The sequence below is a fragment of the Cyanistes caeruleus genome, chromosome 24 (genome assembly GCF_971803275.1).
Source record: "Cyanistes caeruleus chromosome 24, bCyaCae1.hap1.1, whole genome shotgun sequence".
Taxonomy (NCBI): Eukaryota; Metazoa; Chordata; class Aves; order Passeriformes; family Paridae; genus Cyanistes; species Cyanistes caeruleus.
This window is the reverse complement of record NC_141724.1, coordinates 6601797-6621164: the sequence shown is the minus strand read 5'-3', so window position 1 is coordinate 6621164 and position 19368 is coordinate 6601797. Positions and strand designations below refer to the sequence as shown.

Genomic DNA, 19368 nt, shown 5'->3' with positions numbered 1-19368 from the left:
GGGAAGGACCCCCCTCTCCAGGGAGCAACCCTGACAGGTAAGGTGTTGGGGTGAAGGGGGGAGGGACCCCCTTAGGCTAGGAGGGAGACGGGCAAACCCCAGGGACCCAGAGAAGGGAGACGGGTGACCCCTAGGGACCCCAAAGTGCCTGGGACAACACCTGAGAGAGGGATTCCCCAGAAATCTAACTGAAGGTCCCGAGCTTCAGAAGTTTGGGAGGGGACTCTGAAGCCCTTAAGGCCGGGAAGGTGCCAGAGTCCATACACCACAGTGTGGAGACCTAGGAGGGAGAGGCCACCGACTGTGGGAGGGTCCCCCTTGGTGGTTAAGACCAGGTGGGAAGGTTTTTGTGAGTTAGACCATCTGGGGAATTAGGACCCGGAAGTGGGGAGGTAACTTTTCTCTGGACAGGGGAGAAAGGGGGTACTCACTCCGGGGTTTGTGCTCCTCGGGGGGTTCAGGGACAACCTGGGGAGTTAGGACCCCGAACTAGGAACCTCGCCCGGAGTTTTTGGGGTTCATAGGGGGGAACCTCACAAGACGGAGACCCTAGAGAATAAGGGCCACCGGTTGTGGGAAGGGCCTCCTACTCATTAGGATTAGGAGGGAATGGTTTTAGAGCCTGTCATTATAGGGTTCTTGTATAAGGTTCTTTGAGTTCTGGTTATTTATAAGTTCCTTGGTTGTTAGTTGAATTTCCTTTTTTTAAGAGATACCTTTTTTTTTCCAAAGAATTCATTGCAATTCAGATTTGTGTTGCCCGTCATTAAATTTCAGTTTGGGTAGGGGCACATTATCCATTTAATTGGAGGCTTTGTTGTGGATTGTGTGGCTGGTCGAGCAGCCTGTGGACTCTGTGGTGAGCAGGGATTGTGTGGCTGGCAGGGCAGCCATTTTGTTGTGGATTGTGTGGCTGGTCGAGCAGCCTGTGGACTCTGTGGTGAGCAGGGATTGTGTGGCTGGCAGGGCAGCCATTTTGTTGTGGATCTTGTGGCTGGTTGAGCAGCCATTTTGTATTGATTGTGTAGTCGGCAGAACAGCCATCTTGGTATGGGAGGCTAAGTGGCTGAAAGGGTGGCCAGTTTGTGGCTGTGGCAGCCATTTTAAGCTGTGAAGGTCGATTGCTGATTAGTCTTAATTTTATCATTTAACTACTTTATTGCCCGCCATTTTGGGTTCTTCTTTATTGTCCGCCATTTTGTTTTCACCCAGTTATTTCCAATTGTCTGCCGTTTTGCTTCTGCTTGATTACATTTAATTAATTGTCCGCCATTTTGGTCTTACCTGATTACATTTATATTTAATTATTATTTTCTATTGTCCGCCATTTTGTTTTCACCTGATTATTTTCAATTGTCCGCCATTTTGTTTTCACTTGATTACTATTTTCTATTGTCCGCCATTTTGTTTTTACCTGATTTTTTTAAAATTGTCCGCCATTTTGTTTTTACTTCACTGCATTTATATTTAATTATTGTTTTCAATTGTCTGCCATTTTGTTTTGACTTAGTTACATTTATATTAAATTATTATTTCCTATTGACCACCATTTTGTTTTTACCCGATTATTTTCAATTGTCCGCCATTTTGTTTTTACCTGATTACATTTATACTTAATTATTGTTTTTCAATTGTCCACTATTTTGTTCTTACCTGATTACATTTATATTTAATTATTATTTTCTATTGTCCGCCATTTTGTTTTCACCTGATTATTTTCGATTGTCTGCCATTTTGTTTTCACTTGATTAATTACTATTTTCTATTGCCCGCCATTTTGTTTTTACCCGATTTTTTAAAATTGTCCGCCATTTTGTTTTTACTTGATTACATTTATATTTAATTATTGTTTTCAATTGTCTGCCATTTTGTTTTGACTTAGTTACATTTATATTAAATTATTATTTTCTATTGACCACCATTTTGTTTTTACCCGATTATTTTCAATTGTCCACCATTTTGTTTTTACCTGATTACATTTATACTTAATTATTGTTTTTCAATTGTCCACTATTTTGTTCTTACCTGATTACATTTATATTTAATTATTATTATTTCCTATTGTCTGCCATTCTGTTTTTACCCGATTACTTTCAATTGTCCGCCATTTTGGGATTTGACCTGATTACTTTTGTGTTTAGATATTGTTTTCAATTGTCCACTATTTTGCTTTCAACCCGATTATTTTAATTGTTTGCCATTTTGGTTTTTTTTTCTACTTCATTACATTTATATTTAATTATTGTTTCCAATTCCCCGTCATTTTGTTTCTACCCGACAATTTACATTTAATTATTATTATTCTCAATAGTCTGTCATTTTGTTTCTATTCTAATACATTGATAACACTTCCTAGGTATTTTTGATTCTGGTTATTAAAGTGTGAGGCCATAGGTGTGTATTTCATTTTTGTTTGAAATATATATATATTTATTTACATTACTTAGAGCACATAGAAAGGCAATATGGGGCAATGTGTGGGGAAGAGTGGCAATAAGAAAAATAGAAAAGAAAAGATGCCAAGAGAAATACCTCCGAATAGCCCACTGGGAAAAATGCTGAGAAAGTGGGAGAAGGAGGAAAGGCTAAATGAATTAGATAAGGTAAAAATGATAAAATATTGCACGGAAATATGGCCAAAAGAGAGCATTTCTGAGGGCCCGGTGTTTTGGCCCTGGTATGGGTCGGGAGAGAGATGGTTGTGTTTGGCCCTGATTAAACATGTAAGTTTAAGGGAGACATCAAATGAAGAGGAAGTAAAATATGCCAGTTGTTGGCTTGATGATGGTAAGAGGGAAGAAGAAATTAAGGTATACAAAGTAACTAAGGAGTCTGAAAAAAGGAGAGGAAGAGAAAAAGGAGGAGCCAAAAAGGATGACAAGAAGGAATTCAAGAGGTGGGAGGAGGAAAAGGAAGGGAGAGATGGAGGAGAGAGAAGGATACAAAGGTCAGAATTAATATGCTATTATTGTAATGGGAGAGGACATATTAAGAAGTTTTGTAAGAAGAGGCAACAAGATGAACACATAGCCAAGGAACAGGACACCCTAGAAAAAATATTGAAAGGGGATGATTAGGGGTGTCAGGGGTTCTATGCTCTGAGGGACGGCATGAAACATCGAAAAGAACCCTTGGTAAAATTGGAAGTAGGCCCTCAGAGCGAAGAATATGAATTTTTGGTTGATACAGGGGCAGATAGATCAAGTGTCTCCAAAATTCCAGAAGGATATAGTTTAAGTGAAAGGACTTGCAAAGTAAATGGTGCTGAAAATAATCCATTTGAAGTTTTTATTATAGAAGGGGTAATAGTTAAGGGGGGTTTCCGAGAAGGGTGTGTGGATCTGCTATACATCCCGGACATAAAGTGCAATCTATTGGGCCGGGACCTACAAGTGCAATTACAAATAGGAGTAATACCAACAGAGGGGCAGATGGTGGCTAAGATGTTGTTATTAAGAAAAGAGGATGAGAACGAGATAGATCAAAGAGTATGGGCAGAAAAAGGGCAGCATGGGTTGTTGGACATTCCTCCAATAGAGGTAAAAATGAAGCCTGGAATACCACCTATCCGAATACGACAGTATCCCATATCGGTAGAAGGGAGACGAGGACTGAATGGTATCATTAATGAGTTGATTGAAGGAGGGATACTAGAACCATGCATGTCCCCCCATAATACTCCCATCTTGCCGGTCAAGAAATCAGATGGTACCTACCGGCTAGTGCAAGATTTGAGGGAGGTTAACAGACAGACCATCACTCGGTATCCGGTGGTAGCCAATCCTTATAACCTACTGGATAGGATACCGTCAGACCACAAATGGTTTAGCGTAATCGATTTAAAGGACGCTTTTTGGTCTTGCCCGTTAGAGAAAGAGAGTAGGAAATGGTTTGCTTTTGAGTGGACAGACACCGAGACTGGTAGGAAACAGCAATTACAATGGACTAGGTTACCGCAAGGCTTCACGGAATCCCCGAATTTATTTGGGCAGGCTCTACAAGAACTGATGAGTGAATTCAGGCCCATGGGAAGTGTTAATATTTTGCAATATGTTGATGATTTATTAGTTTCGGGTGAATTAAAAGATGAAGTACGAGAAACTACAATTAGTCTATTAAATTATTTGGGAAAGAAAGGACTAAGGGTGTCCAGGAAAAAGTTGCAGTTCGTAGAATCTGAAGTGAGATATTTAGGGCATTTGATTGGGCAAGGATACAAAAAGTTAGACCCAATCCGAGTACAAGGAATATTGTCTTTATCAGCGCCAAAAACTAAAACGGACATAAGAAAATTGCTAGGATTGACCGGATATTGCAAGTTCTGGATAGAAGAATATACGAAATTGGTGAAGTTTTTATATGAAAAATTAGCAGAGGAGGAACCTATTACTTGGAGAGAAGAAGATGAGAAGAAGTTAAAGGAGTTAAAGGAAAAATTGGCTAGTGCCCCGGTTTTAAGTTTACCTGATTTAAACCGATTATTTGAGTTATTTGTTAATGTTAAAGAGGGAATAGCGTATGGAGTTTTAGTTCAAGAATGGTGTGGAATTAGGAAACCTATTGCATATGTGTCAAAATTACTAGACCCTGTGGTCAGAGGGTGGCCAAATTGTCTTCAGGCTTTGGCAGCAACAGCAGTCCTCATAGAGGAAGGTTACAAATTAACTTTTGGAAGTAAAATCAAAGTGTACACACCGCATGATTTAAAATCTATTTTGAGCAAAAGAGCCAGTGATTGGATATCGGACAGCAGACTCTTAAAATATGAACTGATGATAAATAACAGAGAGAACTTGGAACTGGCAGTGACGAAGATCCAAAATCCATCCCAATTTTTGTATGGAGAACCAACAGAAGAAGGACTAGAACATTGGTGTTTAAAAATCATTGATCTACAAACAAAAGTAAGGGAAGACCTACAGGCATGTCCATTGACGGAAGGGGAAGTTTTGTTTGTAGATGGATCTTCTAGGATGATGAATGGAAAAAGGGTGAGTGGTTATGCAGTCATTAATGGAAAGAATATGACAGTTATAGAGAAAGGAAGGTTACCTGATGGCTGGTCAGCACAATGCTGTGAAATCTACGCATTGTTAAAGGGTTTAGAATGGCTAAACCGGAAAAAAGGGACCATTTATACAGACTCTAAATATGCTTATGGAGTGGTACATACCTTTGGCAGAGTATGGGTTGAAAGAGGGTTCATAAGTTCAAAAGGGAAGACATTGATACATGAGGGCATCATAAAAGCTGTGTTAAAAGCCTTGAAGGGACCAGAGGAAATAGCGGTGGTCCATGTAAAAGGGCATCAGAGAGGGGATTCAATGGAAATAAGGGGGAATCGTATGGCGGACCAGTCAGCAAAAGCAGCAGCGTTGGAACAGATTGAGATGGTTTTCCAGTTAAGAGAAGTGAGAATTGAAGATGGAGGTGATCCAGACAAAAGTGAGAAAGAAGTCCCTGTATTTAATGAGAAAGAACAGAAGGAGCTACAAAGAATAGGTGCGAGTAAGAATGAGAAGGGGGAGTGGAGATTACAAGATGGGAGACAAGTTCTGAACAAAGCATTAGCAAGGAAAATATTGGAAGCTTTACATGCCTCTACGCATTGGGGAACACAGGCAATATGTGATCATTTCATGAGGACCTATGTCTGCATTGGGGTATTTGAAATCATTAAAGCAATTACACGAGAATGTATGATATGTCAGAAAGTAAATAAAAAGGTAATGCGAAAGACATCATATGGGGGAAGAGAGCTAGCTAAAAGGCCATTCCAAAACATACAAATAGACTTCACGGAACTGCCCCAGGTTCAAAGATTTAAATACTTGCTGGTAGTAATAGACCACTTGACCCATTGGGTAGAAGCATATCCAACGGCAAAGGCAACGGCAGAGGTGGTCAGCAAAATTCTACTAGAACAAATTATTCCCAGATACGGGATAATAAATATCATAGATTCAGACAGAGGTCCTCATTTTACTGCCAGTGTTTTACATAAGATCACAGCAGCTTTGGGCATTGCTTGGAAACTACATACTCCCTGGCGACCACAAAGTTCGGGAAGAGTAGAAAGGATAAATCAGACACTGAAGATCGCTCTCACAAAATTGTCTGAAGAAACCGGAATGAATTGGATTAAATGCCTTCCATTAGCCCTATTGAGGGTACGGACACAACCAAGGGCAGACTTGGGGGTGTCGCCATACGAGATGATGTTTGGGTTGCCCTTTTTAACTACTCTAGATGGCATTGGAACTTATGAAGAGGGGGAGCAAAATCTGAGGAAGTATATACAAACAATAGCTAATAACTTACAAGAGTTAAGAAAAAGGAGATACCTTCCCCAGACCACCCCATTAGACATCAAGATTCATAGAGTCAACCCAGGGGATTGGGTCCTCATTAAGGTTTGGAAAGAACAACCACTGACACCAAAGTGGGAAGGTCCCTTCCAGGTTCTATTAGTTACTGAGACTGCTGTACATACACGAGAGAAAGGATGGACACATGCCACCAGAGTAAAAGGACCAGTTCCGGCACCAGAGGAACCAGCTCCAGCGCCCAGTGAATGGACCACAGAGAAGATAACAGACACCAAGTTAATTTTCAGGAAGAAGCCTTAAACTGGGTTCAACTGTATAACTTATTAAAAATAATTAATATTTATTTATGTATTTATTACTGTCTACTTATCATAACTTAAAATGCCGAGATGATTAATATTTATTTATTTATTTATTTATCGCTATCTATTTATCATAACCTACTGACTAATTTATTGGGAAAGAAGATTCCAAAATGATTAATATTTATTCATTTATTTATCACTACCTATTTAGCATAACTTAACAACTGCATATCTATTTGTTTATTTACTTGATATTTTAAAATACAGACTGAGAGATGTAATGATACTGGTTATATGAAAAAAAAAAAAAAAAAAAAAGACTTAAGTGAGACAAATTGTAATATAAGGCAAGATGTTGAGTTAAACTGTTAAAAAGTGTGAATAAGTTGTAATATTTGTGAATAAGTGGTAACATTTGTGCTTCTCCTTACAGATCGGCAGATCCTGAGAGACAAATAGAACATTCCCTCACATCTCTAGAGATCAGGCCCTAAAAAGAATTAACAAGTTGATACGGAAGGGAATCTAAACTCCTGCCGCAAAGAAGCGAGGAGGTAGCCGGAAAGGAGAGTAGAAAAGGGGAGGCAAGACCGAGCAGAGACACTTTTGCCACGAATATGGGTGGGAGAGTTATCTGCATCGGACTCCCATGGGTATTCCTCCTGTTGACTCTCCAAGAAGGGGAAGGGCTCCCTTGCGACAAATGTTACTACCCCATATATGCAGGAGAATCTCGGACAGCCATCCTCAGAATCCATACGAATCCAAGTCCCCGATGTATCAACTTTTTGGAGTTAACCACTTGTGAAGAGGATGGCAAGGTTTATTGGCTGTCGGAAAATGTAGGTGATTTTAAGCGGAAACTGTTGGGGGAATGTCCTATGAAAGAAAAATGGATCTGTTCAGAAATAAGGCCAGAAGAGAGGGATGATGAAGGGGGCAGAGATTACAGATCAGACTGGGTTAAGGAAAAGGAAATAAAAGGGATAGTCAAGCAGGGTCCTGGGATACAGGCATTAGGAGGTAAGAATCTCTTCCTGGACTTGGCTGAGAGGATAAGTCGGGAATTTAACATCACTAACTGCTGGATTTGTGGAGACACCCAAATGGCGGAGATCTGGCCATGGGAAGGGATACCTCTAACCCCACAAAACTTACTAAGGGCATTGGAACAAGGGAAGACAATTCAAGATAAGAGGTCCTTGGAGGAAGTATGGAGTTTGCGGTCTGAAGTCATTGGAGAAGAATGCATTTGGAGAAAAGGACCCCAGTTTAAGTTCTATGTGGGTGAGTTGCCGTGTAAAAGATATTTTGTAACAAATGACACACATAAATGGTGGATTCCTCGAGCACCTCATTTGTATTGGGCTAAGGAGAAGGAACCGAGATGCTCTTATGTGGAGAGGGAAAACTTATATGAGTGTGCAACTACAGATCCAAACCCGAATCCACTACGGGGGGATAAAAGGTTAGCCAAATTTTGGCACCATATTGGAGTGGACACCATAGAACCCCCGAGCTTCTGGAAGGCTCCAATTAATTTCTATTGGATTTGTGGGAGGTCAGCCTATGTTATGCTGCCTAAAGACTGGGCGGGAAGCTGCACACTTGGAATTATTAAACCTTCCTTTTTCCTTCTTCCCCGATTAGAGGGTCGGCATTTGGGGGTTCCATTGTATGATGATCTGAAAAGAAAAAGGAGAGAGGTGTTGATTGGGGGAACCCAGAAATGGGGAGACGATGAGTGGCCACCAGAACGAATTATAGCAACCTTATGGCCCGGCCACCTGGGCGCAAGATGGATCATGGGGATACAGAACCCCAATATATATGCTAAACAGACTGATACGGTTACAAGCAGTAGTAGAGATTATCTCTAATCAGTCCAGCCTAGCCCTTGATTTGCTGTCTGCACAAGCCCGACAAATGAGGACCATGATCTATCAAAACCGGTTAGCTCTAGACTACCTACTGGCAGAGGAGGGAGGCGTGTGTGGGAAGTTCAACTCCTCCGAGTGTTGCGTTGAGATAGACGACCACAGTGAGGTAATCAAGAACATAACTACTAACATCAGAAGACTAGCACATGTCCCAGTTCAAAAGTGGTCCTCATTAGCCAAGACCGGTTGGTGGAATAATCTTTTTAATGGAGAGTGGTGGAAAAAGCTGCTTATTGTTATAGGCTGTATATTAACCGGTGTCTCTTTCCTCCCTTGTCTAATCCCATGGATAATCCGGACCATCACGAAAACTGTACAAAAATCCCTGGAACTGAGTTTGCAACAAGAATTAAGTGAGAACATTTATCGGATAAAGACTGAAAACTCAGACAAAGATCATAGACCTGAATCAGCAGTAACCCTCTACAGGAACTTCCAGAAGCTTCGAAAAATCTATAAAGAGTATGAAGAAGAAGTCTGAAGTTAGGACAAGAAGCACATTGACTAAAAGTGCTTTTGATGCGGGCTTAAGTTAGTGAAGACTGCTTTGAGGACTGTTTATAAGATTTGGACTTAAGCCCGATCAAAGTTTAAGAGGGGGGAATTGTTATAAGTATTTATAGTATTATGATTGTAATTGTTAGTCTGTTAGTATGTTCTTGTTTTCCCCTATTAACTGTATTGGTTTTGACCCCAGTTGTCAATTATGTAAACCCCTCCCCTTATTCCCGAACCTTCCCTGCCCGTCACCCTGGCCTGCCCTAATCCCCCTACCCATCATTATAAACCCGACCCTTTCTCCCAGAACCTTCCATGCTCCTCACCCCTACTTCGGTTCGCGATTGGTTCCCTAGTTGCTGTCCCGCCCATGACATGTCCCTATTGGTCACCAGTAATGTAACCGCCTCCCCTCACTCCTCCTCCCCTGATCCCTCATTGGACCCTGAGTTGTACCCTCCCCTGGGGATCAAGCGGTATATAACCTTGTGCACAGCTGTGTTGGGGGCTCTCCTTCCTCGTCGGGTTGTGAGTTGCAGGGAGTCAGGCTAGCCTGTCTCCCTACTCCTGTTGGTATTTTTGCCATCAAATAAAGGTTTGGCTACTTCTTTTAACATCCGGAAGTGTCCAGACCCTTGTTTGTTTTTGACAAGGGGAATACTGGGACTCGGAGTGCACTGCTGTCACCGAGAGCGGATCTTTGGGGCTCTCACTGCTGTGGTGTCACAGAGAGAGAAACAGCGGTGTTGTCGCTGCTGTGGTGTCAGAGAGAGGAACACTGGGCCTGACATTGGTGTGGTTTCACAGAGAGGAGGCAATTTTGGCTGTCACCTCTCTGGTTTCACAGAGAGGGCAACTTTTTGGCTGTCCCTGCTGAGTAGTCACGGAGACGGGAATATTGGAGCCGTCACTGCTGTGGTGTCTCAGAGAGTCAAACACTGGGCCTGTCATTGCTGTGCTGTCATGGAGAGGAGCAAAATTTGGAGCTCAAACTTGCTATGATGTCACAGGTAGGGTAACAGTGGCTCTGACATTGCTGTGGTGTCCCAGAGAAGAGGAAATTTGGGCCCTCACTGCTCTGGTGTCACAGAGAGGGGTAAAGATGGGCTCTAACTGCTATGGTGTCTCCAACAGGGTAATCCTGGGCCTAAAATTGCTATCGTTTCACAGAGAGGAGCAATTTTGGGCTGAGGCTGCACTGGTGTCTCAGCGAGTAAAACTTTGGGGCTCTCACTTCTGTGGTGGAAGAGATGAAGAAATAGGTGCTGTCAGTGCTGTTGTGGTATGATGGAGAAGAGGAAATTTGGGCCTGTCATTGCTGTGGTGTCAAAGAGAAGAGCACTTTGGAGCTCACACTGCTATGATATCACAGGGAGGGTAACACTGGCTCTGACATTGCTGTGGTGTCACAGACAGGAGGAAATTAGGCCTCTCCCTGCTCTGGTGTCACAGAGAGGGGGAAATTTGGGCTCTCACTGCTGTTGTATCAGTGAGGGCGTAACACTGGGGCTCTCATTTTTGTGGTGTCCCAGAGAGGATTCAATTGGAGCTCACACTTCGATGGTGTCCTAGACAGTGGAACTCTGGGCCTGACATTGCTGTGGTGTGACAGAGAGGAGGCAATTTGGGGCTGTCATTACTGTGATTTCACAGAGAGGGGAAGAGTTGGGCTGTCACTGCTGTGGTTTCAGCGAGAGAGTGAAATGGAGGTAGTTAGAGCTGTGATGTTACAGACAGGGGAATACTGGGACTCGGAGTGCACTGCTGTCACCGAGAGCGGATCTTTGAGGCTCTCACTGCTGTGGTGTCACAGAGAGAGAAACAGCGGTGTTGTCGCTGCTGTGGTGTCAGAGAGTGGAACACTGGGCCTGACATTGGTGTGGTTTCACAGAGAGGAGGCAATTTTGGCTGTCACATCTCTGGTTTCACAGAGAGGGCAACTTTTTGGCTGTCCCTGCTGTGGTTTCACGGAGACGGGAATATTGGAGCTGTCACTGCTGTGGTGTCTCAGAGAGGCAAACACTGGGCCTGTCATTGCTGTGCTGTCATGGAGAGGAACAAAATTTGGAGCTCAAACTTGCTATGATGTCACAGGTAGGGTAACAGTGGCTCTGACATTGCTGTGGTGTCCCAGAGAAGAGGAAATTTGGGCCCTCACTGCTCTGTTGTCCCAGAGAGGGGTAAAGATGGGCTCTCACTGCTATGGTGTCTCCAACAGGGTAATCCTGGGCCTAAAATTGCTGTCGTTTCACAGAGAGGAGCAATTTTGGGCTGTGGCTGCACTGCTATCCCAGCGAGTGGAACTTTGGGGCTCTCACTTCTGTGGTGGAAGAGATGAAGAAATAGGTGCCGTCAGTGCTGTTGTGGTGGGACGGAGAAGAGGAAATTTGGGCCTATCATTGCTGTGGTGTCCCAGAGACGGGAACATTGGAGCTGTCACTGCTGCGTTGACACAGAGAGAGGAACACTGGAGCTCCCCCTGCTCTGGAGTCACGGAGAGGAGGAAATTGGGCATGTCACTGCCCTGGTGTCACAGGAAATGGAAGAGTGGGGCTGTCACTGGCATGGCGTCAGAGACTGGAGGAAATTTGGTGTGTGACAGCACTGCGGTCACAGTGAGTGGAACTTTGGAGCTCTCACTTCTGTGGTGGAAGAGATGAAGAAATAGGTGCTGTCAGTGCTGTTGTGGTGGGACGGAGAAGAGGAAATTTGGGCCTGTCATTGGTGTGGTGTCACAGAGAGGAGCACTTTGGAGCTCACACTGCTATGATGTCACAGGGAGGGTTACACTGGCTCTGACATTGCTGTGGTGTCACAGAGAGGAGGAAATTAGGCCTCTCCCTGCTCTGGTGTCACAGAGAGGGGGAAATTTGGGCTCTCACTGCTGTTGTATCAGTGAGGGCGTAACACTGGGGCTCTCATTGTTGTGGTGTCCCAGAGAGGATTCAATTGGAGCTCACACTTCTATGGTGTCCTAGACAGTGGAACTCTGGGCCTGACATTGCTGTGGTGTAACAGAGAAGAGGCAATTTGGGGCTGTCATTACTGTGATTTCACAGAGAGGGGAAGAGTCGGGCTGTCACTGCTGTGGTTTCAGCGAGAGAGTGAAATGGAGGTAGTTAGAGCTGTGATGTTACTGACAGGGGAATACTGGGACTCGGAGTGCACTGCTGTCACCGAGAGCGCAACTTTGGGGCTCTCACTGCTGTGGCGTCACAGAGAGAGAAACAGCGGTGTTGTCGCTGCTGTGGTGTCAGAGAGAGGAACACTGGGCCTGATATTGGTGTCTTTCAACAGAGAGGAGGCAATTTTGGCTGTCACCTCTCTGGTTCCACAGAGAGGGCAACTTTTTGGCTGTCCCTGCTCTGGTGTCACGGAGACGGGAATATTGGAGCTATCACTGCTCTGGTGTCACAGAGAGGGGGAAATTTGGGCTCTCACTGCTGTTGTATCAGTGAGGGCGTAATACTGGGGCTCTCATTGTTGTGGTGTCCCAGAGAGGATTCAATTGGAGCTCACACTTCGATGGTGTCCTAGACAGTGGAACTCTGGGCCTGACATTGCTGTGGTGTGACAGAGAGGAAGCAATTTGGGGCTGTCATTGCTGTGATTTGACAGAGAGGGGAAGAGTTGGGCTGTCACTGCTGTGGTTTCAGCGAGAGAGTGAAATGGAGGTAGTTAGAGCTGTGATGTTACAGACAGGGGAATACTGGGACTCGGAGTGCACTGCTGTCACCGAGAGCGGATCTTTGAGGCTCTCACTGCTGTGGTGTCACAGAGAGAGAAACAGCGGTGTTGTCGCTGATGTGGTGTCAGAGACTGGAACACTGGGCCTGATATTGGTGTCTTTTAACAGAGAGGATGCAATTTTGGCTGTCACCTCTCTGGTTTCACAGAGAGGGCAACTTTTTGGCTGTCCCTGCTCTGGTGTCACGGAGACGGGAACATTGGAGCTGTCACTGCTGTGGTGTCTCAGAGAGGCAAACACTGGGCCTGTCATTGCTGTGCTGTCATGGAGAGGAGCAAAATTTGGAGCTCAAACTTGCTATGATGTCACAGGTAGGGTAAGAGTGGCTCTGACATTGCTGTGGTGTCCCAGAGAAGAGGAAATTTGGGCCCTCACTGCTCTGGTGTCCCAGAGAGGGGTAAAGATGGGCTCTAACTGCTATGGTGTCTCCAACAGGGTAATCCTGGGCCTAAAATTGCTGTCGTTTCACAGACAGGAGCAATTTTGGGCTGTGGCTGCACTGCTGTCCCAGCCAGTGGAACTTTGGGGCTCACACTGCTATGGTGTCCCAGAGACGGGAACATTGGAGCTGTCACTGCTATGTTGACACAGAGAGAGGAACACTGGAGCTCTCATTGCTCTGGAGCCACGAAGAGGAGGAAATTGGGCATGTCACTGCCCTGGTGTCACAGGGAATGGAAGAGTGGGGCTGTCACTGGCGTGGAGTCAGAGACAGGAGGAAATTTGGTGTGTGACTGCACTGCGGTCACAGTGAGTGGAACTTTGGGGCTCTCACTTCTGTGGTGGAAGAGATGAAGAAATAGGTGCTGTCAGTGCTGTTGTGGTGTGATGGAGAAGAGGAAATTTGGGCCTGTCATTGCTGTGGTGTCACAGAGAGGAGCACTTTGGAGCTCACACTGCTATGATGTCACAGAGAGGGTAACACTAGCTCTGACATTGCTGTGGTGTCACAGAGAAGAAAAAATTAGGCCTCTCCGTGCTCTGGTGTCACAGAGAGGGGGATATTTGGGCTCTCACTGCTGTTGTATCAGTGAGGGCGTAACACTGGGGCTGTCATTGTTGTGGTGTCTCAGAGAGGATTCAATTGGAGCTCACACTTCTATGGTGTCCTAGACAGTGGAACTCTGGGCCTGACATTGCTGTGGTGTGACAGAGAGGAGGCAATTTGGGGCTGTCATTACTGTGATTTGACAGAGAGGGGAAGAGTCAGGCTGTCACTGCTGGTGTTTCAGCGAGAGAGTGAAATGGAGGTAGTTAGAGCTGTGATGTTACAGTCAGGGGAATACTGGGACTCGGAGTGCACTGCTGTCACCGAGAGCGGAACTTTGGGGCTCTCACTGCTGTGGCGTCACAGAGAGAGAAACAGCGGTGTTGTCGCTGCTGTGGTGTCAGAGAGAGGAACACTGGGCCTGACATTGGTGTGGTTTCACAGAGAGGAGGCAATTTTGGCTGTCACCTCTCTGGTTCCACAGAGAGGAGCACTTTTTGGCTGTCCCTGCTCTGGTGTCACGGAGACGGGAATATTGGAGCTGTCACTGCTCTGGTGTCACAGAGAGGGGGATATTTGGGCTCTCACTGCTGTTGTATCAGTGAGGGCGTAATACTGGGGCTGTCATTGTTGTGGTGTCCCAGAGAGGATTAAATTGGAGCTCACACTTCTATGGTGTCCTAGACAGTGGAACTCTGGGCCTGACATTGCTGTGGTGTAACAGAGAGGAAGCAATTTGGGGCTGTCATTACTGTGATTTGACAGAGAGGGGAAGAGTCGGGCTGTCACTGCTGTGGTTTCAGCGAGAGAGTGAAATGGAGGTAGTTAGAGCTGTGATGTTACAGACAGGGGAATACTGGGACTTGGAGTGCACTGCTGTCACTGAGAGCGCAACTTTAGGGCTCTCACTGCTGTGGTGTCACAGAGAGAGAAACAGCGGTGTTGTCGCTGCTGTGGTGCCAGAGAGTGCAACACTGGGCCTGACATTGCTGTGGTTTCACAGAGAGGAGGCAATTTTAGCTTTCACCTCTCTGGTTTCACAGAGAGGGCAACTTTTTGGCTGTCCCTGCTGTGGTTTCACGGAGACGGGAATATTGGAGCTGTCACTGCTGTGGTGTCTCAGAGAGGCAAACACTGGGCCTGTCATTGCTGTGCTGTCATGGGGAGGAGCAAAATTTGGAGCTCAAACTTGCTATGATGTCACAGGTAGGGAAACAGTGGCTCTGACATTGCTGTGGTGTCCCAGAGAAGAGGAAATTTGGGCCCTCACTGCTCTGGTGTCCCAGAGAGGGGTAAAGATGGGCTCTAACTGCTATGGTGTCTCCAACAGGGTAATCCTGGGCCTAAAATTGCTGTCGTTTCACAGAGAGGAGCAATTTTGGGCTGTGGCTGCACTGCTATCCCAGCGAGTGGAACTTTGGGGCTCTCACTTCTGTGGTGGAAGAGATGAAGAAATAGGTGCTGTCAGTGCTGTTGTGGTGTGATGGAGAAGAGGAAATTTGGGCCTGTCATTGCTGTGGTGTCACAGAGAAGAGCACTTGGAGCTCACACTGCTATGATATCACAGGGAGGGTTACACTGGCTCTGACATTGCTGTGGTGTCACAGACAGGAGGAAATTAGGCCTCTCCCTGCTCTGGTGTCACAGAGAGGGGGAAATTTGGGCTCTCACTGCTGTTGTATCAGTGAGGGCGTAACACTGGGGCTCTCATTGTTGTGGTGTCCCAGAGAGGATTCAATTGGAGCTCACACTTCTATGGTGTCCTAGACAGTAGAACTCTGGGCCTGACATTGCTGTGGTGTAACAGAGAGGAGGCAATTTGGCGCTGTCATTACTGTGATTTCACAGAGAGGGGAAGAGTCGGGCTGTCACTGCTGTTGCTTCAGCGAGAGAATGAAATGGAGGTAGTTAGAGCTGTGATGTTACAGACAGGGAAATACTGGGACTCGGAGTGCACTGCTGTCACCGAGAGCGGAACTTTGGGGCTCTCACTGCTGTGGTGTCACAGAGAGAGAAACAGCGGTGTTGTCGCTGCTGTGGTGTCAGAGAGTAGAACACTGGGCCTGACATTGGTGTGGTTTCACAGAGAGGAGGCAATTTTGGCTGTCACCTCTCTGGTTTCACAGAGAGGGCAACTTTTTGGCTGTCCCTGCTCTTTTGTCACGGAGATGGGAATATTGGAGCTGTCACTGCTGTGGTGTCTCAGAGAGGCAAACACTGGGCCTGTCATTGCTGTGCTGTCATGGAGAGGAGCAAAATTTGGAGCTCAAACTTGCTATGATGTCACAGGTAGGGTAAGAGTGGCTCTGACATTGCTGTGGTGTCCCAGAGAAGAGGAAATTTGGGCCCTCACTGCTCTGGTGTCCCAGAGAGGGGTAAAGATGGGCTCTAACTGCTATGGTGTCTCCAACAGGGTAATCCTGGGCCTAAAATTGCTGTCGTTTCACAGAGAGGAGCAATTTTGGGCTGTGGCTGCACTGCTGTCCCAGCGAGTGGAACTTTGGGGCTCACACTGCTATGGTGTCCCAGAGACGGGAACATTGGAGCTGTCACTGCTATGTTGACACAGAGAGTGGAACACTGGAGCTCTCCCTGCTCTGGAGTCACGGAGAGGAGGAAATTGGGCATGTCACTGCCCTGGTGTCACCCGGAATGGAAGAGTGGGGCTGTCACTGGCGTGGAGTCAGAGACAGGAGGAAATTTGGTGTGTGACTGCACTGCGGTCACAACGAGTGGAACTTTGGGGCTCTCACTTCTGTGGTGGAAGAGATGAAGAAATAGGTGCTGTCAGTGCTGTTGTGGTGTGACGGAGAAGAGGAAATTTGGGCCTGTCATTGCTGTGGTGTCACAGAGAGGAGCACTTTGGAGCTCACACTGCTATGATGTCACAGATAGGGTAACACTGGCTCTGACATTGCTGTGGTGTCACAGAGAGGAGGAAATTAGGCCTCTCCCTGCTCTGGTGTCACAGAGAGGGGGATATTTGGGCTCTCACTGCTGTTGTATCAGTGAGGGCGTAACACTGGGGCTCTCATTGTTGTGGTGTCCCAGAGAGGATTCAATTGGAGCTCACACTTCTATGGTGTCCTAGACAGTGGAACTCTGGGCCTGACATTGCTGTGGTGTAACAGAGAGGAGGCAATTTGGGGCTGTCATTACTGTGATTTCACAGAGAGGGGAAGAGTCGGGCTGTCACTGCTGTTGCTTCAGCGAGAGAGTGAAATGGAGGTAGTTAGAGCTGTGATGTTACAGACAGGGGAATACTGGGACTCGGAGTGCACTGCTGTCACCGAGAGCGGAACTTTGGGGCTCTCACTGCTGTGGTGTCACAGAGAGAGAAACAGCGGTGTTGTCGCTGCTGTGGTGTCAGAGAGTGCAACACTGGGCCTGACATTGGTGTGGTTTCACAGAGAGGAGGCAATTTTGGCTGTCACCTCTCTGGTTCCACAGAGAGGGCAACTTTTTGGCTGTCCCTGCTCTGGTGTCACGGAGACGGGAATATTGGAGCTATCACTGCTCTGGTGTCACAGAGAGGGGGAAATTTGGGCTCTCACTGCTGTTGTATCAGTGAGGGCGTAATACTGGGGCTCTCATTGTTGTGGTGTCCCAGAGAGGATTCAATTGGAGCTCACACTTCGATGGTGTCCTAGACAGTGGAACTCTGGGCCTGACATTGCTGTGGTGTGACAGAGAGGAAGCAATTTGGGGCTGTCATTGCTGTGATTTGACAGAGAGGGGAAGAGTTGGGCTGTCACTGCTGTGGTTTCAGCGAGAGAGTGAAATGGAGGTAGTTAGAGCTGTGATGTTACAGACAGGGGAATACTGGGACTCGGAGTGCACTGCTGTCACCGAGAGCGGATCTTTGAGGCTCTCACTGCTGTGGTGTCACAGAGAGAGAAACAGCGGTGTTGTCGCTGATGTGGTGTCAGAGACTGGAACACTGGGCCTGATATTGGTGTCTTTTAACAGAGAGGATGCAATTTTGGCTGTCACCTCTCTGGTTTCACAGAGAGGGCAACTTTTTGGCTGTCCCTGCTCTGGTGTCACGGAGACGGGAATATTGGAGCTGTCACTGCTGTGGTGTCTCAGAGAGGCAAACACTGGGCCTGTCATTGCTGTGCTGTCATGGAGAGGAGCAAAATTTGGAGCTCAAACTTGCTATGATGTCACAGGTAGGGTAAGAGTGGCTCTGACATTGCTGTGGTGTCCCAGAGAAGAGGAAATTTGGGCCCTCACTGCTCTGGTGTCCCAGAGAGGGGTAAAGATGGGCTCTAACTGCTATGGTGTCTCCAACAGGGTAATCCTGGGCCTAAAATTGCTGTCGTTTCACAGAGAGGAGCAATTTTGGGCTGTGGCTGCACTGCTATCCCAGCGAGTGGAACTTTGGGGCTCTCACTTCTGTGGTGGAAGAGATGAAGAAATAGGTGCTGTCAGTGCTGTTGTGGTGTGATGGAGAAGAGGAAATTTGGGCCTGTCATTGCTGTGGTGTCACAGAGAAGAGCACTTGGAGCTCACACTGCTATGATATCACATGGAGGGTTACTCTGGCTCTGACATTGCTGTGGTGTCACAGACAGGAGGAAATTAGGCCTCTCCCTGCTCTGGTGTCACAGAGAGGGGGAAATTTGGGCTCTCACTGCTGTTGTATCAGTGAGGGCGTAACACTGGGGCTCTCATTGTTGTGGTGTCCCAGAGAGGATTCAATTGGAGCTCACACTTCTATGGTGTCCTAGACAGTAGAACTCTGGGCCTGACATTGCTGTGGTGTAACAGAGAGGAGGCAATTTGGCGCTGTCATTACTGTGATTTCACAGAGAGGGGAAGAGTCGGGCTGTCACTGCTGTTGCTTCAGCGAGAGAATGAAATGGAGGTAGTTAGAGCTGTGATGTTACAGACAGGGGAATACTGGGACTCGGAGTGCACTGCTGTCACCGAGAGCGGAACTTTGGGGCTCTCACTGCTGTGGTGTCACAGAGAGAGAAACAGCGGTGTTGTCGCTGCTGTGGTGTCAGAGAGTGGAACACTGGGCCTGACATTGGTGTGGTTTCACAGAGAGGAGGCAATTTTGGCTGTCACCTCTCTGGTTTCACAGAGAGGGCAACTTTTTGGCTGTCCCTGCTCTTTTGTCACGGAGATGGGAATATTGGAGCTGTCACTGCTGTGGTGTCTCAGAGAGGCAAACACTGGGCCTGTCATTGCTGTGCTGTCATGGAGAGGAGCAAAATTTGGAGCTCAAACTTGCTATGATGTCACAGGTAGGGTAAGAGTGGCTCTGACATTGCTGTGGTGTCCCAGAGAAGAGGAAATTTGGGCCCTCACTGCTCTGGTGTCCCAGAGAGGGGTAAAGATGGGCTCTAACTGCTATGGTGTCTCCAACAGGGTAATCCTGGGCCTAAAATTGCTGTCGTTTCACAGACAGGAGCAATTTTGGGCTGTGGCTGCACTGCTGTCCCAGCCAGTGGAACTTTGGGGCTCACACTGCTATGGTGTCCCAGAGACGGGAACATTGGAGCTGTCACTGCTATGTTGACACAGAGAGTGGAACACTGGAGCTCTCCCT

General features: G+C 46.5%; 1 long non-coding RNA gene across 1 annotated transcript; it reads left to right on the top strand.

The window, feature by feature from the left end:
• The first annotated feature begins 6 nt into the window (after window positions 1–6).
• LOC147649442 (uncharacterized) lies at window positions 7–9691 on the top strand. Its single transcript, XR_015279002.1, has 2 exons — window positions 7–37; window positions 7068–9691. It is a non-coding gene; the product is annotated as an uncharacterized LOC147649442 (long non-coding RNA).
• The last annotated feature ends 9677 nt before the right edge of the window (window positions 9692–19368 follow it).